Genomic DNA, 18,132 nt, shown 5'->3' with positions numbered 1-18,132 from the left:
AAAAAATGTATAGTCTTTACCAGGCTAGATTAATGTGGTAATAGGTAAGGGAATGAATATTAATCCCTTTTTTCTCTTATGAACTGTTAATCCATTACTGCTTATTCAGCTATAGGGATTGGAGGAACGCTCATCATCAATTTTAGATAAGACACAGAAATTCTCAGGTACAAACACAACCTTGCTTACTGAGAGTGAAAAACCTTGAAGCACTTGTTGATGAAAACCATGCTGTAAACTGCTCTGTACTTTTGATGCTGCCCTTGCTCTTGTTATGATTGTGCCCAGTTGCTCCCTGCTGTTATGTGCTGGTCCGGAGCTGTAGTCTGCATTTAATAAATTACTTCTGAATCGACATAAAAAACAGACTTAAATAGCTGCTGTATGTGTGTTTATATAGGTATGGCATGTCAAGAGGAGTCAATCATTATATATTGCAGTGATTTGGAGAAAACTTGGCAAGTCTATGTTAGGACAAATGCATAAGGATGACTATCGCAACAATCTCTTGATAAAATTCCACATCTTATTACCAGAGACTAAGGAAAGTTAATAGTTTCTTAAAACCTGGCACCATCAGATAAGAATTATTTTTCTTTGCATTAATGTTGTTATAGAGACATTGTTTGTTAGCAATTTAAAAGAAGTTAGTACAAATTATACTGAAGTATCCTATCTCTATTCTTGAATTAAGATTTTGTCATCGTTGTCTTTCTTTGCTTCTTTATTTGGAAACACCCTTGCTTAACTTTTGTAGAAATATTTATCGAAAAGTCCACAAAGTAGGCTCAGGGGCAAACTGAAAGAGAAGATATAAATTATCAAACAATAATAATGTCACATGAAATTTAAATTTTGGTGACAATAATTCATAAAGCAAGTGCAGCAGTACATCAACAAAGAACAGCTAAACTTTCAAGCTGGATTCAGAAGAGGATGTGTCATGGAGGATAACTGCTGACATCAGATGAATAGTGAATGAAAACAGAGACTGCCATAAAACATGTATTGAATTGTGTTTAATTGACTATGCAGAGGTATTTTATTGTGGGCATCACAGAGAAAACTACAGATAACATTGTAAAGAATAAGAATTCCAGAAAACTTAATGGTGCTTTTGCATAATTTGAGCATGGCCCAAGAAGCAGTTTTGTGAAGAACACAAGGAAATACTGCATGGTTTTAAATTAGAAAACATATGCATCAAGGCTGTGTTTTCCCCATACTAGCACCATCTGTGTGCTGAGAAATTATCTGGAAAGCTGGATTATATGGGAAAGAACTCAGTTATCAGGATTGGAGGAAAGCTCATTGTCAGGTGTTTTTTATAAATAATCTTATTGGGGGCTTATACAGTTCTTATCACAATCCAAACATACATCCATTGTGTCAAGCACATTTGTACATTAGTTGCCATCATCATTCTCAAAACATTCACTTTCTACTTGAGCCCTTAATATCAACTCCTCATTTCCCCTCCCTCCCCACTTCCTACTCCATCATGAACCCTTAATAATTCATAAATTATTACTATTTTGTCATACCTTACTTACATTGTGAATTTTTGATATGAGGCGGAAATTCTCAGGTGCAAGCTTGCTTACTGATAGTGAGAAATACTTGAAGAACTTGTAGATGAAAATCATACTGTAGTCATCAGTATGGATTGCAACTCAATGTAAAGAAAACAAAAATCCTCACAATTGGACCATAGACAATATTATAATAAATTGAGAAAATGTTGATATCATCAAGGACTGCATCTTATTTGGATTCACAGTCAATGTTCACGAAAGCAGTCATCAAGAAACCAAAGGATGTATTCATCTCCTGTACTTTGGGCATCTCACCAGTGATCCCTGGACAAGGACATCATGCTGGGTAAAGTAGAAGATAGGTGATCAAGAGGAAGACCCTTGATGAGATGGATTACAAAGTGCCCAAAACAATGAGCTGCAGTATAACAATTGGGATCAGGGGGAAAAGAACAGACAGTGTTGTGTTCTTTGGTGCATGGGGTTGCTTTCAAGTTCGCTGACATACTGATCCTGATCAACCACATCATTGTTGTGGAGTTTCATATAATCAATATTTTATATTTATATTTATATATATTTTATATAAATATTTTAATATATTGAATACAATATATTTATATATATTGAATACAACACTGTCTGTTCCTATATATATGTATAAACAACTATGAAGGTAAAATTAGACATAGAAATCATAGCACTATACCTTCATTATAAATCATACAATAGGAAACATTTTATCTTCCTGGCATATTTGTAGGTTATTGCTAATGTGGTAGTTACTAATATACTGGAGATAAAGCAAGAAATGAAGAGAAATTTTGAACACATAGTGAACAAAAGGAACTTAATCTAAGCATTTATTTCAGTTTTACAAAAAATACCATTTAACATTATGTTTTGATTGAGTATATTGTGTATTTTTATAATAATTGACCTAAAAATAAGTGATACATTTTAAATAGGTTACAAGGAATTTAAATATATATCTATGGATCTACAGTAAATGTAAACTTATATACCTATCTTAAAATATTTATCTGTTACATATCAAAATGCTGATGTTTTATAATCAAAACTGTATATAACAGCGTATTCTAACAGTTGTAGATAAGGTTCAAATGATGTTTTTAAGATAGATAGACTCTCAAGATAATTAGAATAAATCCAATGAGATTCTTTTCAGATTTGTCACAGTTTAAAGGAGCAGTTCAAAAAAATATATCATTAGAATGAGTTCCTTGGCTCTACAAACTTCCTGTTGCATGGCTCAGACATTCTCAGGTACAAGATACCTTTGTAACAATGTATCATGCTCATGTGTACCTTATCTAAAATTTTGATTAACTGATTCCATCATTCTATGTGGATAAACAAAAGAATTTTAACTGACTGCATATCAAGTTTTCCGGCTGCTTTGATTGGTTGAGAATCTCACTGTGACTACACTTTACCTATTTATGGATACTATTTCTAAAATACGCCTTGAATTTATGTCAGTGACCAATCAGCCACTGTCTGAATTGAGGAGTCGGTTTATTTGGATAACAAGCCATTTTTGAATAACTTTATAAAAACTTAAATCCCTATTTGAATAATGATCACTCCAAATGATTAGTATCATGTTGCCATGCAAAATGGGTCCTTTGAGGTCACCATGAGTCATGTACCAGGGCACAGTGGCAACTCTACAGTATCATCCAGTGGAAAGGAATGCAACTATTGGTTAACAGTAGGGCTTTGGGAGAGTAACAACTCCGTTCATCAAGAAGAGGAAGCAAGATAGTCCTATCTTTGTCATCATTTGCATAGGTTTCAAAGAAATAGGACCTCTCTCTGGAAACAGAGAACAGCCTGAGGGCTTGCTCTGAAAATCCTGCCAATGGGGAATATTCAGAGTATGTGACATCAGCATTTTAGTTTACAGATGCCACCTGTTACAGAGGTGCTGGGGGAAACTGACTCACCCAGGAAACCTATGGAACCCCTGGAGAGTTGTGTTTAGGTGAAATCCTTTCTACTGGTCCACAGGGGATTTTTGTTCAAACATATAACATAACATAGCTTAACATAACATAACATGACATTTGGAGTGGGGTGAAACTGAGGTCTTCCTTCAGCTAATTTTGGATCCAGACAACCTGAAGGACACCCCAAGGAATGTTCCAGCGTTTCTGTTGGTGGTTGAGCACAAGTATCTTTGCCCATTGTTTCCTGCTTTCTCCAAGGAGCCCAGAAATGCATGCCTTTATTTATTCATCTCAAACTGAAGAGTTTAGTAGCTCTTCTCCACTATTCATCAGTCAAAGGTATTTATAAGTTTTTTCTGTGTGCTTTTGGCATTGAACAGTTACTCATTTACTGGGGATAAATACATTTTAATATGAATAAGTAGCATTCATATTTAGCGTACAAGAGCCTTGACTCAATATCTTATGTCATTCAACCTCAAAGGATTGTCCTAAGTAGAAAATAAAATAGTAAATGATCAATAGTTTTTTTAAAAGGTCAAAAGTACACTGTGAACAGAAAACACTATTTTTCTATAGTTAAGATATAAAACCAGCAGAATTTTACAGTATTTAGACTCTTCTTTAGAAACATAACAAAGGAAGAGTGGACATGTCATTCTCTGGTATATGCCTGGATTGTATCAGAACAGAGTTGTGATCAGTACTTGAAGATAAGGAGAGAATCAACCTATAGTATTTAGATAATTGGTTGCCTAACTGATGTTTGAATGTAGGGCTCCTATAGAATTCTAAAGAAAGAAACCTATATTTGGAATCAATTATTTCTATTTTAGTCACTGGTTTTGTTACTCTCTTTAAAAAGGATGTCCTTAAGTACAGTATTCTGTTGTTCATGAGAGACAGTGCCTTAAGATCAAAAGACACACTTATATAAATTGTAATTACCATGTCACACGGATCTATATATTTAAAACATGCAAAAATTCAATAAAAATGATTATAAGTGATTAAACCAGTCCATGATATCAAGGGGACATTTGCTATCATCTTTATGGTCTTATTGCAAAGTCAGCTTTTCAAATCCTGTTTTGTCCCCCTGAGTTCTGTGGTCATATGTACAATACTTGGTTATATTGTCTCCTAGAAGAGTGATTTCCTGAAACTTTGTTAATGTGTGATTGAAATAAAACTTCTTCCTTTATATTTTCATGTAGATTTCTCTCTCTCTCCCTAAAAAGTACACACACACACACACACACACACACACACACTCAAGCATATCATTGTTTTATATGCTCTTTAAATTGAAAAACTGATTAAGTTCATTGAAAATTATCCTGCCTGTTGTCAAAGCATGGAAAGTGTGTGACAGGGTTGTATCCTCTCACTACACAGCAATGTCCATACTGAGCAAGTGATCAGAGGAGCTGGCTTTATGAGGAATAGCTCAGCATCAGGGCTGGAGGAAGCTTTATTAACAGCCTGCAATATGCAGCCGGCACAAACTTGCTTCCTAAAAATGAGGAAGACTTGAACACTTGCTGATGAAGATCAAGGATTGCAGCCTTTAGTGTGGATTACAACTTAATGTAAAGACCAAAGCCTCACGACAAGAGCAATAGATAACATTATGATAAATGAAGAAAAGACTGAAGTTGTCAAGGATTTGTCTTACTTCGATCCACAATCAATGCGCAGGGAAACCAACATCAGGAGAGCAGAAGACCTGTTTCCCGGGGTAGATTTGCACAGGACCTCTTTAGAACATTGAAGGCAAGGATGTCACTTTGAGGACTACATTGTGCCTGACCCAAGCCAGGGTCTTCTCCCTTGCTTCATATGCATGTGGAAGTTGTGCATTGAATAAGGAAGAAAACAGAAGGATCCCTGCAGATGAATTGCTGTACTAGGGAAGAATACTGAAAGAAGCGCAGACTGCCAGAGGACAAACCAATCTCTCTCGGAACAAATATGGCCAGAGTACTCCTTCAAGGAGGACGGTGGAACTCACATCCTTTAGATATGCTGTTAGGAGACAGCAGTCCTTGGAGAAGGAAAGAATGCTTTGATAGCCCAGGACAAGAAAGTGTTTCATTCTTTTTTGTTTTCAATGTGTGGAGGTGACTGACAACGATGGCTAGAGTAGCCACACTGCTAATTTACCTCCAATGATTCATCTGGCACATCAGAAATAGCCTTTTCCTCAATACAGAGAAAAAAGACAATGAAATGTGCATGACAGTGTTCCATTCTGTTGTGCACAGAGTCACTATGGGTCAGAACCACCTAGATGGCAGCTAACAACAGCAACTGCAGATTTTTATGCCATTATAATTGTTGTCAATGAGCAAAAATAAACAAAGTGTGGCTGAACTGAAGAGAGTTTTTATTGAGAGGCAAATCCCTTTATAAATTTGCATCACAAGGCCCAAAGGGCTCTGAACTAAATGATAGGAGGTGATGAGACAGTTCAAAGAGTGTACTAAGAAATATAAGGAAGTGCAATAAAAATTCAGTGATTGGTTGATGTTTATTTAATGGTTACAAGATTGAATGGCATCCATCCAAATGATTGGCAGGAGATTACATACATTTCTAAAGTTATCTTGTAAAGTTTCAAGTTAATTATTAAATGTTGTATATCTAACCCCCAAACAAACATGAGACCTTCCTTGCTTGACCAAAGGAAGAACATATGTAACACTGAGATTTATCTTGACTAAGCCTTTGTTCTGAGAATTGACAGGACCCAATTTTCTCAAGAAAGTGTATGTTTAATCAAGCAAAATCACATTCATCTTTAAAATTGTTTGTCATGTAATTTCCTCTGGTCAGACTAGAGAGATATAGGAATGACAGACTACTTTCCTGATGCTGAGATTTCTTTTGATTCAAAATAGAACTTTGGCTTCAAACCTTAACATTGCAACAGTCTTAAGTTAACTTAATTAACTTGAGTTTACTAATTAAGTTAATTAATTGTGTTCAGGAGCCCTTAACTTAATTTGGGGTGGTCCTATTCATCAACTTCTCTTCTACTCTGCCCTGTCTCCTACACTAGTAACATTTTCCAAATATGTAGGAAAGTAGCAAACACATAGACACACAAAAGAAATGCAAACTCTTTGCAATCAGGTTGATCCAAGCTCATAGCAAACCTGTAGGATGGAATCGAACTAGGCACAGGGCTTCCAAAGCTATGGTTGCACCTGTTTCTCCTCCTGCTGGTGGATTCTAATGGTTGACCTACTGTTTAGCAGTCTAAGTGCTTAAACATTGTGCCACCAGAGCTTCCTGAAAAAAATAAATGGAATGCTTCATGAATCGGCCTGTCCCTGCGGAGGGATAATTGGTGAAAATTTCACAACGAATGCAAGTCGTTTATGCTAATCATGTGCCCCAGTTTACTTATGCTCATTTTTATGTGTGCTCGGTGTGTATGAAGTTCTACACATGTTTATCTGCCACTTGAGTTTGTATGTCCTGCAACACCATCCCGGGCAGAACCTTTCTAGTAGCAAAGGATCCCTGGTGTTTCCTTTTGTAATCACATCTAGCCCCCTACTCATCTCTAACCTCCATCTGCTCTCTAGCTAAATCGTTTTGTCTGTAAGTGGAATGAGACAATGTATAAATTTTGGTGGTTAACTCTTTTTTTGAAGCCACATGCATCAATACCCCATTTTTGTCATTGAGTAGAATGTCATCATTAGTCATTCATCTATTAAAAGACGTGTGGGTTGTTTCCAGCTGTGAGTATTTAGAAGCTTCAACAAATATCTTTGTATGGTTTGAGTGTTCATTTTTATGTAAATGTGGGGAGTGCAAATGGTGTCATCGATTAATTGCATGTTTAATTTTTTGAAGAAACTACCACACTGCTTTCACAAGTGGCTGTCATCTTTCATATTCCTACCATCAGTAAATACATAATCCACATTCGCCACATCTGTGCGAGTATATAATGTAATTGATGTTGTCAGTCTTCTTTTTGGCTTTTCAGACAGGTGATGTGCACTGAAGTTTTAATTTTCCTTTCCGTAAGGGTGAACTTTCTTTTTTGAGTGCTTATTGGCTGCTTGTATATTCCCTTTGGTGGACTTTTTTCCTGATTTTTTAAATCTTCTAAATCAAGTTTTTTTTTGATGTTTAGTTCTAGATTTCTTTATATACATTATATACTGGTCCTTTGAGTATTTGGGTAGCCGATTTATTTTTCAGTTTACTGCTTATTATTTCATTTTATTTATGTGAACTCTCACAGAATAAAAGTTCTATTTGATAAAATCCAGTTTGCCAGCTTTTATAATGTATTGTCTTAATGTTAAATCTACGAACTCTGTCTACTCCTCTATCCTGACGAGTTCTTCCAGTGTGATGTGGTTAAGATTTGCTGTTTTACGTTTTACACGTCTGTGTAACGTCCAGTTTGGACATGCTCTGAGCCTCACCCCCCCCTTGGAGAGACAGGGTCCGTTGTGCGTGTGCTTGCTCATGTGGTCCAGCTGAGCTTCTTGAGCAGGTGATCCCTTTCTTGTAATCACTTTGAATTTAAGTGCTTCAGTGGGCTTGCGTTGCTTCTGCACTATTGTGAAGTATGTGGAGCCTATTTGTATGTGTCTGGGTCTGAGGTCTCTAGTCTGTACTGTTGATTGATATGATTAATCTGCCAATACTATCGTGTTAGAATTATGGCGGCTAGACAGGAAAAACTAGTATTAGACTGACTTCTCACACAGTATTCTTCCTTATCAACATCGTTGTAGTTCTTCCAGTGTCTGTGCCACTTATATGCAATTGTAGAATAATCATGATGATAGGCATGCAAATTATTTTAATAGGAATTGTTCTACTTACTTAACCACCTACCAGTTGCCATGGACTGATGTCTGGCATATGGAGACAGCATCACGGATGAGCAGAACTGTGTTTCCTAGGGTTTTCAGTAGCTTCTTTCTCACAAGCGGATGAGTCACCTGTGTGCTTTCTTCTTAGGCTCTCTGGGAGGACCTAAACTTCCAGCATTTTAGCTAACCATCTGTTTCCTTAACCATTTGCATCACCTGGGGCTTGGGAATTACATTCCTAAAGGTTCTGAATCTGCCAGTCCTTTTCTTTGGAAAAACTCGTCTCAAACCAGTTACAGGTGGGTAGTGCAATCTGTACTGTACTACTAGCCTAAAGGTTGGCAGATCAAACCCACTTACAGATCCAGTAGAAAACGGCTTCACAATCTGCTTTCATAGAGATTCGAGCCACGAAAGCTTTATCGATCATTTCTACTCTGCAATTCATATATTGGCAATGTGTAATGTAGCCCAGACAGAGAAGGTGAATATTTTCACGAGCTGATAAATTTCAGTGTGCTCCCGTTTTGTTGAAGCTCTGTTTCATCTAGGAGAGACATAAGCTGACGTTGGTGGCCTTCTGTTGAAAATTCCGAGGTCAGGATACACCAAATCTATGTGGCCCTCTTTCCTGTGCGTTGTTGGACTGTTCCTCTACTCCCAGGGTTCTAAACCAGCTCAGCATTTTCTTTCAGACTTCTCTTTTGATTGACGCTGGCACCATTCCCAGGGTTTAACCTAGCCGTTGTCTATGTACTTTTATATACTATAGGCTGCACACAATAGCCAACCAAACCCCAACTCACAGCCATCAAGTTGATGCTGACTCCTAGCAACCCTACAGGACAGTGTCGAAGGGCCCCTGTGAGTTTCTCAGACTGTTCACTCTTTGGGAGAGTAGAAAGCTTCATCTTTCTCTGCGGAGTGGCTGGTAGTTTGGGAGTGTTGACCTTAACAAACTGCAGCTCAACTTGTACCCAGGACTCCTCACTCAGGAGCTCACCAGGGCTCCTCACCCAGGGCTCCTCACTCAACGACACAGGATGTAAAAAAACTCATTTCACAATACAGTCAGCCTTAGCTTATTATCATTTTTAATCAGCAAGATTAGGATGTTTGGATTAGATGTTTTTCATAACTTTCCACAATAAACACTTTGTAATTCTCATATTATTGAATGCACAGGTCTTGGCTCTTACAGTAATGGATATATCACACACCATGTATGCTGTTTTACTCTAACGGGTACAGTTAAATCAAAATGGAAGCACAACAAAATAATATTCTCTTTTCATTTTGATACCAATTGGGAAAAATCTTAATGACTTCACAATACGGATGTGTTCTCTCCGGTTTTAGCCTCACATGTAGTTATGATAACAGCTGTCATAAAGCTACTCACAGGATGTATATTTCAGAGTCAGAGGACTGATCTGTCCACGTGCTTGGCATTCAGTGCTGCTACATGTCATGTAAATAAACATTTCCTCTATAAGAGTGTGATGAGGGACCGAAGGGATAGGACCTTTCACACATTTCAGAATTGCCCTCTGGGCTGATTTGCTCTGATGCTTGCTTGGCTAAGTGTATTTGAAACTGTGCAAGACCTATGATTACAATTATGATCTTCCAGATGATCAGAATTTAAATTCTTTCTGCACTGGTTAATGACTAAATTAACATCTGACTCTGACTGTGGTAGTTTTTCATCTGACAATTTACACCAAAGATTTGTTTCAGGCACCCCCACTTCTTACTAAGGTTATTTTTATATAATATATAAAACTTCATATATCATATAATAACTAAGATTATTTTATGTTTTATATAACAACAAAGGTTATTTTTCTCTGTTCCTGAGAGTAAAGATGATCTCCAGATGTCTGAACAGACAGCAGACTGGGTCTTAACGCTCCCTGATAAACTGCATCTCACACTACAGCAGCCCAATTGAGGTTAATTATCAATTAGGACATAGTTTATAGAATTATGCTTTCTGAATATTTATATTCAAGAACTAATTTAAGAAAACCCTTCAAAACGTCTCAATGTGGGACTAGTTTTCAATTTTACTTTAATCTCTAAAGAAGATTGACTCTTAAATTGACAAATTGACGATTAAAATGAGTGTTTTCGAGGTGTAGTAGATACTTCCTCTCAGTGGAGACCAGGAGCAACTTATTCCAGACGTTAGCTTGCAACTCTATGTTGTTTAGACAACCGCATGGCTGCTCAGAATTCATGTATTATTATTCCTCTTTTTGCTTTATGGTTTTACACATTGATTTTTTTAAATTAATACAAAAATTATACTGGCTTGAGTATAATGCTTTAAACATTATGCCTACCACGTCAGGGCACAGAATAGTTCCATCTGCTTTGCAGATTTTCTAATCTGTTCTATAAGGTCCCTATACGTCAGAATCAACTCTTTGTCAGTGTTGGTTGACTCTACACAATTGCATGTCATACTCATAGCAAAGTACTGTTATACCCTTTACCTATTGCCAAAGGGAAGATCTTTTAAAATATGAGGTTGCTTATTGCTCTATACACACACACACACTATTATCACTAGGAAATATAGCATTATACAATGATTTCATCATATAGATGTAATTAAGCTTTCAAGTACACCAACTCTTCTTCACGAGGGAAGAGATTAGAAACAAAAAAAACAGTACTTGTGGGAAAATGGTATTAAACAGTTCCAGGGGGGTATGGGAGAGGGGGAGGCAGGGGAAAGGAAGCGGGTGTTAACAAACACAGGGACAAAGGAACAAGTGATCCATAATCAGTGGCAAGGAGGGTGTAGGAGTTCTGGCAGGACTGGATAAAGGACAATGTATCGGAGAGGAATTCCTGAAACCCAAATGAAGGCTGAACATGATAGTAGGACAAGAAGAAAGTTCAAAGAAATAGAGGAAAGAAGTATGAGGCAAAGGGCATTTATAGAGATTTAAATACAGGCATATACAGATATACATATACTGATATATGATAAGGGAGAAAGAGATCTATGTGCTTATATCTATAGGTTTACTATTAAGGAAACAGATGAACAGTGGGCCCCTACTCAAGTACGCCCTCAACACAAGAACACTTTGTTCTAACAATTTGGCCGTCTGAGATGTTCACCTTCCTGGCACAATAGCTGAAGACAATGGCTGCGTAAGCAAATATGGCGAATAAAGCTGATGGTGCCCAGCTATCAAAATATATAGCATCTGGCATCTTAAAGGCTTGAAGATAAACAAGCAGCCATCTAGCTGAGAAACAATAAAGCCCACTTGGAAGAAGCACACCAGCCTGTGAGATTACAAGGTGTCAAAGGGATCAGATATCAGGCATCAAAGACCAAAACAATTATAGCGTTGTGAATGAGGGGGAGTGCAGAGTGGGGACCCAGGGCCTATCTGTGGGCAATTGGACATCCCTTTGCCCAAGGGTTGTGGGGAGGAGATGAGCCAGTCAGATGCAGTTTAGCAATTATGAAACATACAAAATTTCCTCTAGTACTTGAATGCTTCCTGCTCCCCCTAACCCCCCCACTATCATGATTACAATTCTACCTTACAAATCTGCTGGACCGGTGGATGTACACTGTTACAGATAGGAACTTGAAACACAGGGAATCTGGGGAAGATGATCCCTTCAGGACCAGTGGTGAGAGTGGTGATACCAGGAGGATGGAGGGCAGGTGAGAGAGAAAAGGGGGAACATATTACAAGGATCTACATATAACCTCCTTTCTGGAGGATGGACAACAGAAAAGTGGGTGAAGGGAGATGTTGGATCGTGTAAGATATGACAAAAGAATAATTTATAAATTATCAAGGGTTCATGGAGGAGGGAGGAGCAGGGAGGAAGGGGAAAATGAGGAGCTGTTACCAAGGGCTCAAGTAGAAAGCAAACGTTTTGAGAATGATGAGTGAAACAAATGTACAAAAGTGCTTGACACAATGGATGAATGAGTGGATTGTGATAAGAGTTGTACAAGCCCCCAATAAAATGTTTTAATTATTAATAAAATATAAATAAAGATAATGAATAGAATTTTTTCACAAAGTTTTTGGGACTCCCTCATACACCTTGTAGTATATAAGGGGATTCCCATGTATGGAATTTTACTGAGCATTAAAGGGAATCAAACAATTTATAGACAAAGCACAAGGGTGAATCTCACATGTTCTACGTTAAATAAAGTCAGTGGGTTTTAGTCATTCCTTTAACACATTTAAAGTGCCCTAAAGGTGTGTGGGGCAAGCGATGGAGCACTAACTGAAAGATTGTTGCTGGGAACCCACCCACCGCTCCATAGGACAGTGAGGTTGCTGCTTCCTCAACCCCCATACGGGGCAATTATAATCTGTTCTAGTCCACTCTGGGACAGTTGGATGGGTTGATTTCATACAGTTACATATTGTACCTGTAGGATAGAACTGCTTTATCCTTTAGAATGGCCACAGGGAAGATCTGTTAAGAAATGATGTTGATTGCTCTCTCTCTCTCTCTCTCTCTCTCTCTCTCTCTCTCTCTCTCTCTCTCTCACACACACACACACACACACACACACACACACTCAAACACACTCACGTATCACCAGGAAGCAGAGCATCATAAAATTATTGCATCATGGTTATATTAAGTTTTTAAGTACACCAGCTCCTTTTCACGCAGGACAAGTTTGCAGCCCAACATGTGACCACTATGCCGTCAGGGCTTGTGAAATTAGTCACGTAGACATTTAATGGATTTAAAGCAGATTAATTTATATTTCCTTGTACATATGAATTTTAAAAGAGTACATTACATCCACCGTAGGCAAAAAGCCCAAGAGAAGTAAGCTTGCATTCAAGAGAGCAGAATTTGGTAGCAGACAGAAGACATTGAATAGGTGACTATTTTAAACTTGTCTCTACTAAAGAACAACATATATATATATACATAGGCAGGATTCTACAGTGGCATAGTGGGGATAGCATTGTATAGAACAGCAATGAGTGAAAAGAGGGGATGAACTTCCCAAGATGAATTAGACAATGGCTGCCAATCTGAACTCCAACACAGGAGCAATTCTGAGGATGACGTAATACCTGGAACTGTTTTAATTCAGTTGCTATGAGGTTGGTATGTTTTAGAGCCGACACAAAGGCATCTGCAACATGAGACAGGGCAAGCTAGGAAACAGCTTCTAGACAACTTTCATAAAAAAAAGAAAACTGTCAAATCATGAGTTGTTCTCCCACAGGATCATGTGTTTCAGGCAACGTTTCAGTGTTTACCAGAAACTTGGAGACTAGTAGAGACCAATACATCTGGCAAATGAAAAGAAGTGTAGTTGAAACATAAGATGATTTGAATTAATTGGGGATTACAATAGATTCTGGAAAAACAAACATTTGATTAATATGCTTCTTTGAAAAAATATTACCTAGATGTCCAAAAAATAAATTTAGTTAATTTAATGTTTCATTAGATAAGTTTATGTTCAAGTATAAATAAAAATAGTATATACTATAATATAGAGCAGAAAGAAAACTGTGTTTAATTTTTAAATAAATGAAATGTCTCTTTACAATGACTGTTGAAAGTATTTTATTGAAGCAAACATCAATTTTATTTAATTTATACATTTGTGGGAGGGACACCCATTTTAAACATAAGAGCAGTTGCAAAGGGTAAGGATATTATTTGATCGTTTGCAGTGCTAGCAGACTAAAATACTTTTGGAAACATTCAAAAATTATAAATATAATATAACCAATCATGCCCAGAAACCTTTTCACAAGTAGAACAATCTGATAGATGGCAGCCTTATAACAAATTATAAAACTTTGTAGCGACACCTGAGCCTGCTTTGATATTTATGTGATTGAATGAACAATCTGTGTGCTCCAGCAGTGCACTGGCTTCTACCATTTTATGTCAATCCACAGATCAGTGTAAGATTGAGTTAAAATTAAGTCTCATAAAGAAAGAACTATATGAATTTCAAATACATGCGTTTAGAGCTATGCCCTAAGTGGTCATTTGGCAGTATAAAGTCTTTGATATGTGAGAATTTGCTTCACAATAGCTAAGTTTTCAAGAACTTAAAATTATCAAGTATAAGATAAGTAGGATCAAAATCAAGAGATTGAATTAAGAGTGTCTTTCAATGTCCTTGTGTAAGATAGTCAATACTCTAAGAAAATGGAGATGGAGAGAAAAATATAGTGCAAGGAATGATATAGAAGTCAAGTTAGCATAACTTGTTAATGAATGGACTTCTTAGGTGAGGGAATGGAAGACTAAGGAACAACTTCCTCCCAGCTCCCTAATTCTAGCAACTATTGAGTGTTTAATCTTTTTTCTATATACAGATAAAAATGATCTAGAGTTAGATATAGAGATAGCTATAGATACAGAACATGGAAAATAATTTCATGATAAAGAACTGAAAATATGGTGACCATTTGAATTAACAGCTAGTGGAAATGGGAAGGGAAACTAGATTCAGAATGGCTCAAGAAGAGAGTGTGTTGATTCTGCGCACCTGGAGCTTGCACATCATGAATACAAGGCTAAGCACAAAAGCATTGCTATACAATTATAGAAATCTTTATTAAAGAAAAAATCAAAACATGAAGCTACCATTTCTTGCTATCTCCTCAAACTTGTCTCTACACTTCTGAAGGTGCTATTTCTATCTTTCTAACCTTTTTCCCTGAATAATTCTGCTCTCAATGATGTATGCCATGTCATATGAGCAGTTTGGGTTTTCTCAGAGCCTCGGTTGCCTTCTCATTGTTCTTTGGTTTGTGAGAAGGACAAGAAGTCTGGAGAGGGGCGGGTGTGGGGTCAAGATCAAGACTTTGGGTACATGTAAAGTAGTTTCCCAACAAAATTCTCTTAGGGCATGCTGGGTATCCTCGAAGAATGAGTCGGAGCAGTTCTGTGATAGAAACCAGTCTCGACGCCCTTTCCTGGCCTTTCTCTCACCAAGCAGTTTCTGATTTTCCGAACTTTCTCATCCTAAGTACTTGGGACAGCTCTGTGCTGTCTGAGAAGGCTACAAAAGTGGTCCCTTCAAAACTCCAAAGTACAGTCAATAGGAACTCCTGAAATGACCTTTGTGACTTCAATAACTTCAGAAGTCATTGTTTGGATTGCATTTTTGAAGGCCATGTAACAAGATTAAGCAAGTGTGTTATTGAGAGCAATTGTCTGCAGCCATTCACTGATCACACAGATACACATAAACACATTTGCTTTGGAAAAAAAACAAAACCAAACAAGTAAAAAAAAAAACATTTGGTTTGTAATAACCCTTTTTGTGTATGAGGTAGAACCTTGGTAGCAGTACTTTTTTTTACTTAGTTTCATATGTTAATATAAATAGTAAATTATTTCTTGACATTGACCTGTATAGATATAAACCAATAAATAATGGATTTTTATGTTAATCCAAAATTTTGTTATGCATATAGGATGGATGTGTGGACTTTTAGAGAATTAAGGGGGTTCATGAAGCTGCATAGCACAATATGAATCAGTTTGTCCAGGATGAATAAAAACTTAATGAAAGAAATAGTCCCAGTCTTTAGGAATTTAACGTTTTGATTTTGTTGAGGCAAGAGCAAGAGTGAGATATCAAATGCTAAACTCACTGCCATCGTGTCAATGCTGACTCTTAGCGACTCCCTGTGGGTTTCCTGGACTATAACGTTTATGGTGGGGAAATCACACTCCTCATGTGGAGCTGCTGGTGGTTTTGAACCACCAACCATGCAGATTGCAGCCCAATGTATAAGAATAGTGAAATGTAGCCAGAGAGAGAGATACTAGTGTGATTTTTACTAGAAAGAGTAGCAGGGTCTCTCCTTCGAAGAGAGGATGCTATGACTTTGCTTCTTGTAATTTGGACATGTTATTAAGAACAACCATTCCCGGGAAAAAAGACATCATGCTTGGTCAAAAGGGTCAGCGATAAAGAATTGTGACACAGATGGATCGAAGTGGCTACAACAGTGGGCTCAAACAATACAATCATGAGCGAGATGTAGGGCCAAGCAGTATTTCACTCTATTGTGCATCAGACTGCTATGAGTCAAAACTGCCTCCACAGCACCTAACACTAAAACCAGCAACTATGCCAAAATCATACGTCTCTCACTCCTGTCAAGTCAAAGCTTACAACTGTCCCTGTGAGTTACCAAGACTAATTCTTTACAGGAGTAGAATGCCTTGTTTTTCTCTCACAGAAGAGCTGGTCGTCTCAAACTATTAAAATATTACAAAGGTATATCTGCTGTTGAATTACTATAAAATGTAACCTTTCCAAAGTAATAGTTGCAACCTAGATTTGGGGAAACAAAAATGCCTTTGAAATTCATCTAAAAATATCTGGGAAATAAACTAGAAAGATGATGTCAAAGAAAGGAAAAGGGAGACCCGGGATAGAAGCAATTCAGTGGTAGATTTCTGCTCTTCCACACAGGAGACAAGGGTTTGATTCCCGAACAATGCACTTCAACACCGCCACCATGAGGCCGTCAGCAGAAGCTGGGGCTTGTTACGATGTTGAACAGGTGTCAGCAGAGCTTCTGGATTAAGACGAATTAGGAAGAAAAGTCTTGTGATTTACTTTAGAAGGAAAAAAAATGGAAACCCTATGGCTCAATAGTGTCCAGTCCTACTGTGAGTGTGTCTGCCATGGTTTGGAGCTGATTGGGCGGAAGGTAACAACAGCAGCAAGACTAACATACCTGCTCCCACATATCAAGAACTGCACAAGAGCAAGGGAGCAGTGCTAGGATGGACAGGTCAACAGAGCAGGACAGTCCTGTCAGAAGCAGATCCATGGGCCCAAGGAATTTGGTGAATTATCCAGCAGCACTTTCAATCAGCACATAAAGCTTTTACTAGTGAATAAGTCGGACAACTGCCTAATTATTGTGGGGCTGGAAAGGCCAGATCAGTATTTTGTATAACAAAGATGTGTTGAATGTATTAAAGACTAAAACAGGTTTGTTTTTTTTAAGCGTAGTAGGGTGCCAGATAGAGTTGGAAATCCCAAGGACTGAAATAGAGTAGAATTTAAGACAATTGGAGTTGAGAAAATCAAGAAACCCAAACTTAAATTAGAAATATGAGCCATTTGGACACACAGAGACTAGCCATCATGTCATAATGAACAGATGACAATGGGCGAATGTATGAAATAATATGGGTGAATAGCAGCAGAAGGGAGCACACTTCAAGAATGTTAACAGCATAAAAGCATACATAAAATGGAAGTAGAAATGCAAATCAAGAAGAGTTCTGGTCATATCTGTGGTATAAAATTATTTGGAATTCCTCTTTAATCCATGTCTTTTTTACTCTCACCAATGAGTGGGTGGGACCATGCAAAGTTGGTATATGAATCATTTATAGAGCTGATTGGTCAGTTCTGTAATTCCATTGGGTTTCTAAGCGTGCGTCATCTCAGAAGCAGAGAGAATCTGTGACCAGACCACCAAGAAAGAAAAGTCGCCAGAAGAGTGGCGGTGAGGTCCTAGTCTGAAGTGGCAGAGGGCAGGAGACGCTGTAGCACTGAGAGTACAAGGAAGAGAAGAGAAGCAACACCGACCCGGTGAGGCAGAGCGGAAGGTGCGCTTCCTGTTCCATAGGCAGATGTCAAGGGACCAGTGAGCCATACCTACCAGTATGCTAAGTAGAGCTGCTGTGGACTGAAGAACTATAACCTTGCCATTTTGTAAACTGTGAAGTCTTAGTGAACCCTAACAA

At 37.7% G+C, this 18,132-nt stretch overlaps 1 protein-coding gene and 1 non-coding gene across 2 annotated transcripts in view; one reads left to right on the top strand and one right to left on the bottom strand.

Annotated features, from left to right (window-relative positions):
* Positions 1 to 18,132, top strand: part of CSMD1 (CUB and Sushi multiple domains 1) — a 1,770,408-nt gene that overhangs the window by 1,256,221 nt on the left and 496,055 nt on the right. The gene's annotated exons all lie outside the window — the stretch shown is intronic.
* On the bottom strand, positions 5,620 to 5,748 carry LOC142455868 (small nucleolar RNA SNORA19). The gene has a single exon (XR_012785980.1). It is a non-coding gene; the product is annotated as a small nucleolar RNA SNORA19 (small nucleolar RNA).

Source organism: Tenrec ecaudatus, chromosome 8 (assembly GCF_050624435.1).
Source record: "Tenrec ecaudatus isolate mTenEca1 chromosome 8, mTenEca1.hap1, whole genome shotgun sequence".
Taxonomy (NCBI): Eukaryota; Metazoa; Chordata; class Mammalia; order Afrosoricida; family Tenrecidae; genus Tenrec; species Tenrec ecaudatus.
This window is presented reverse-complemented; position numbering and strand designations above follow the sequence as displayed.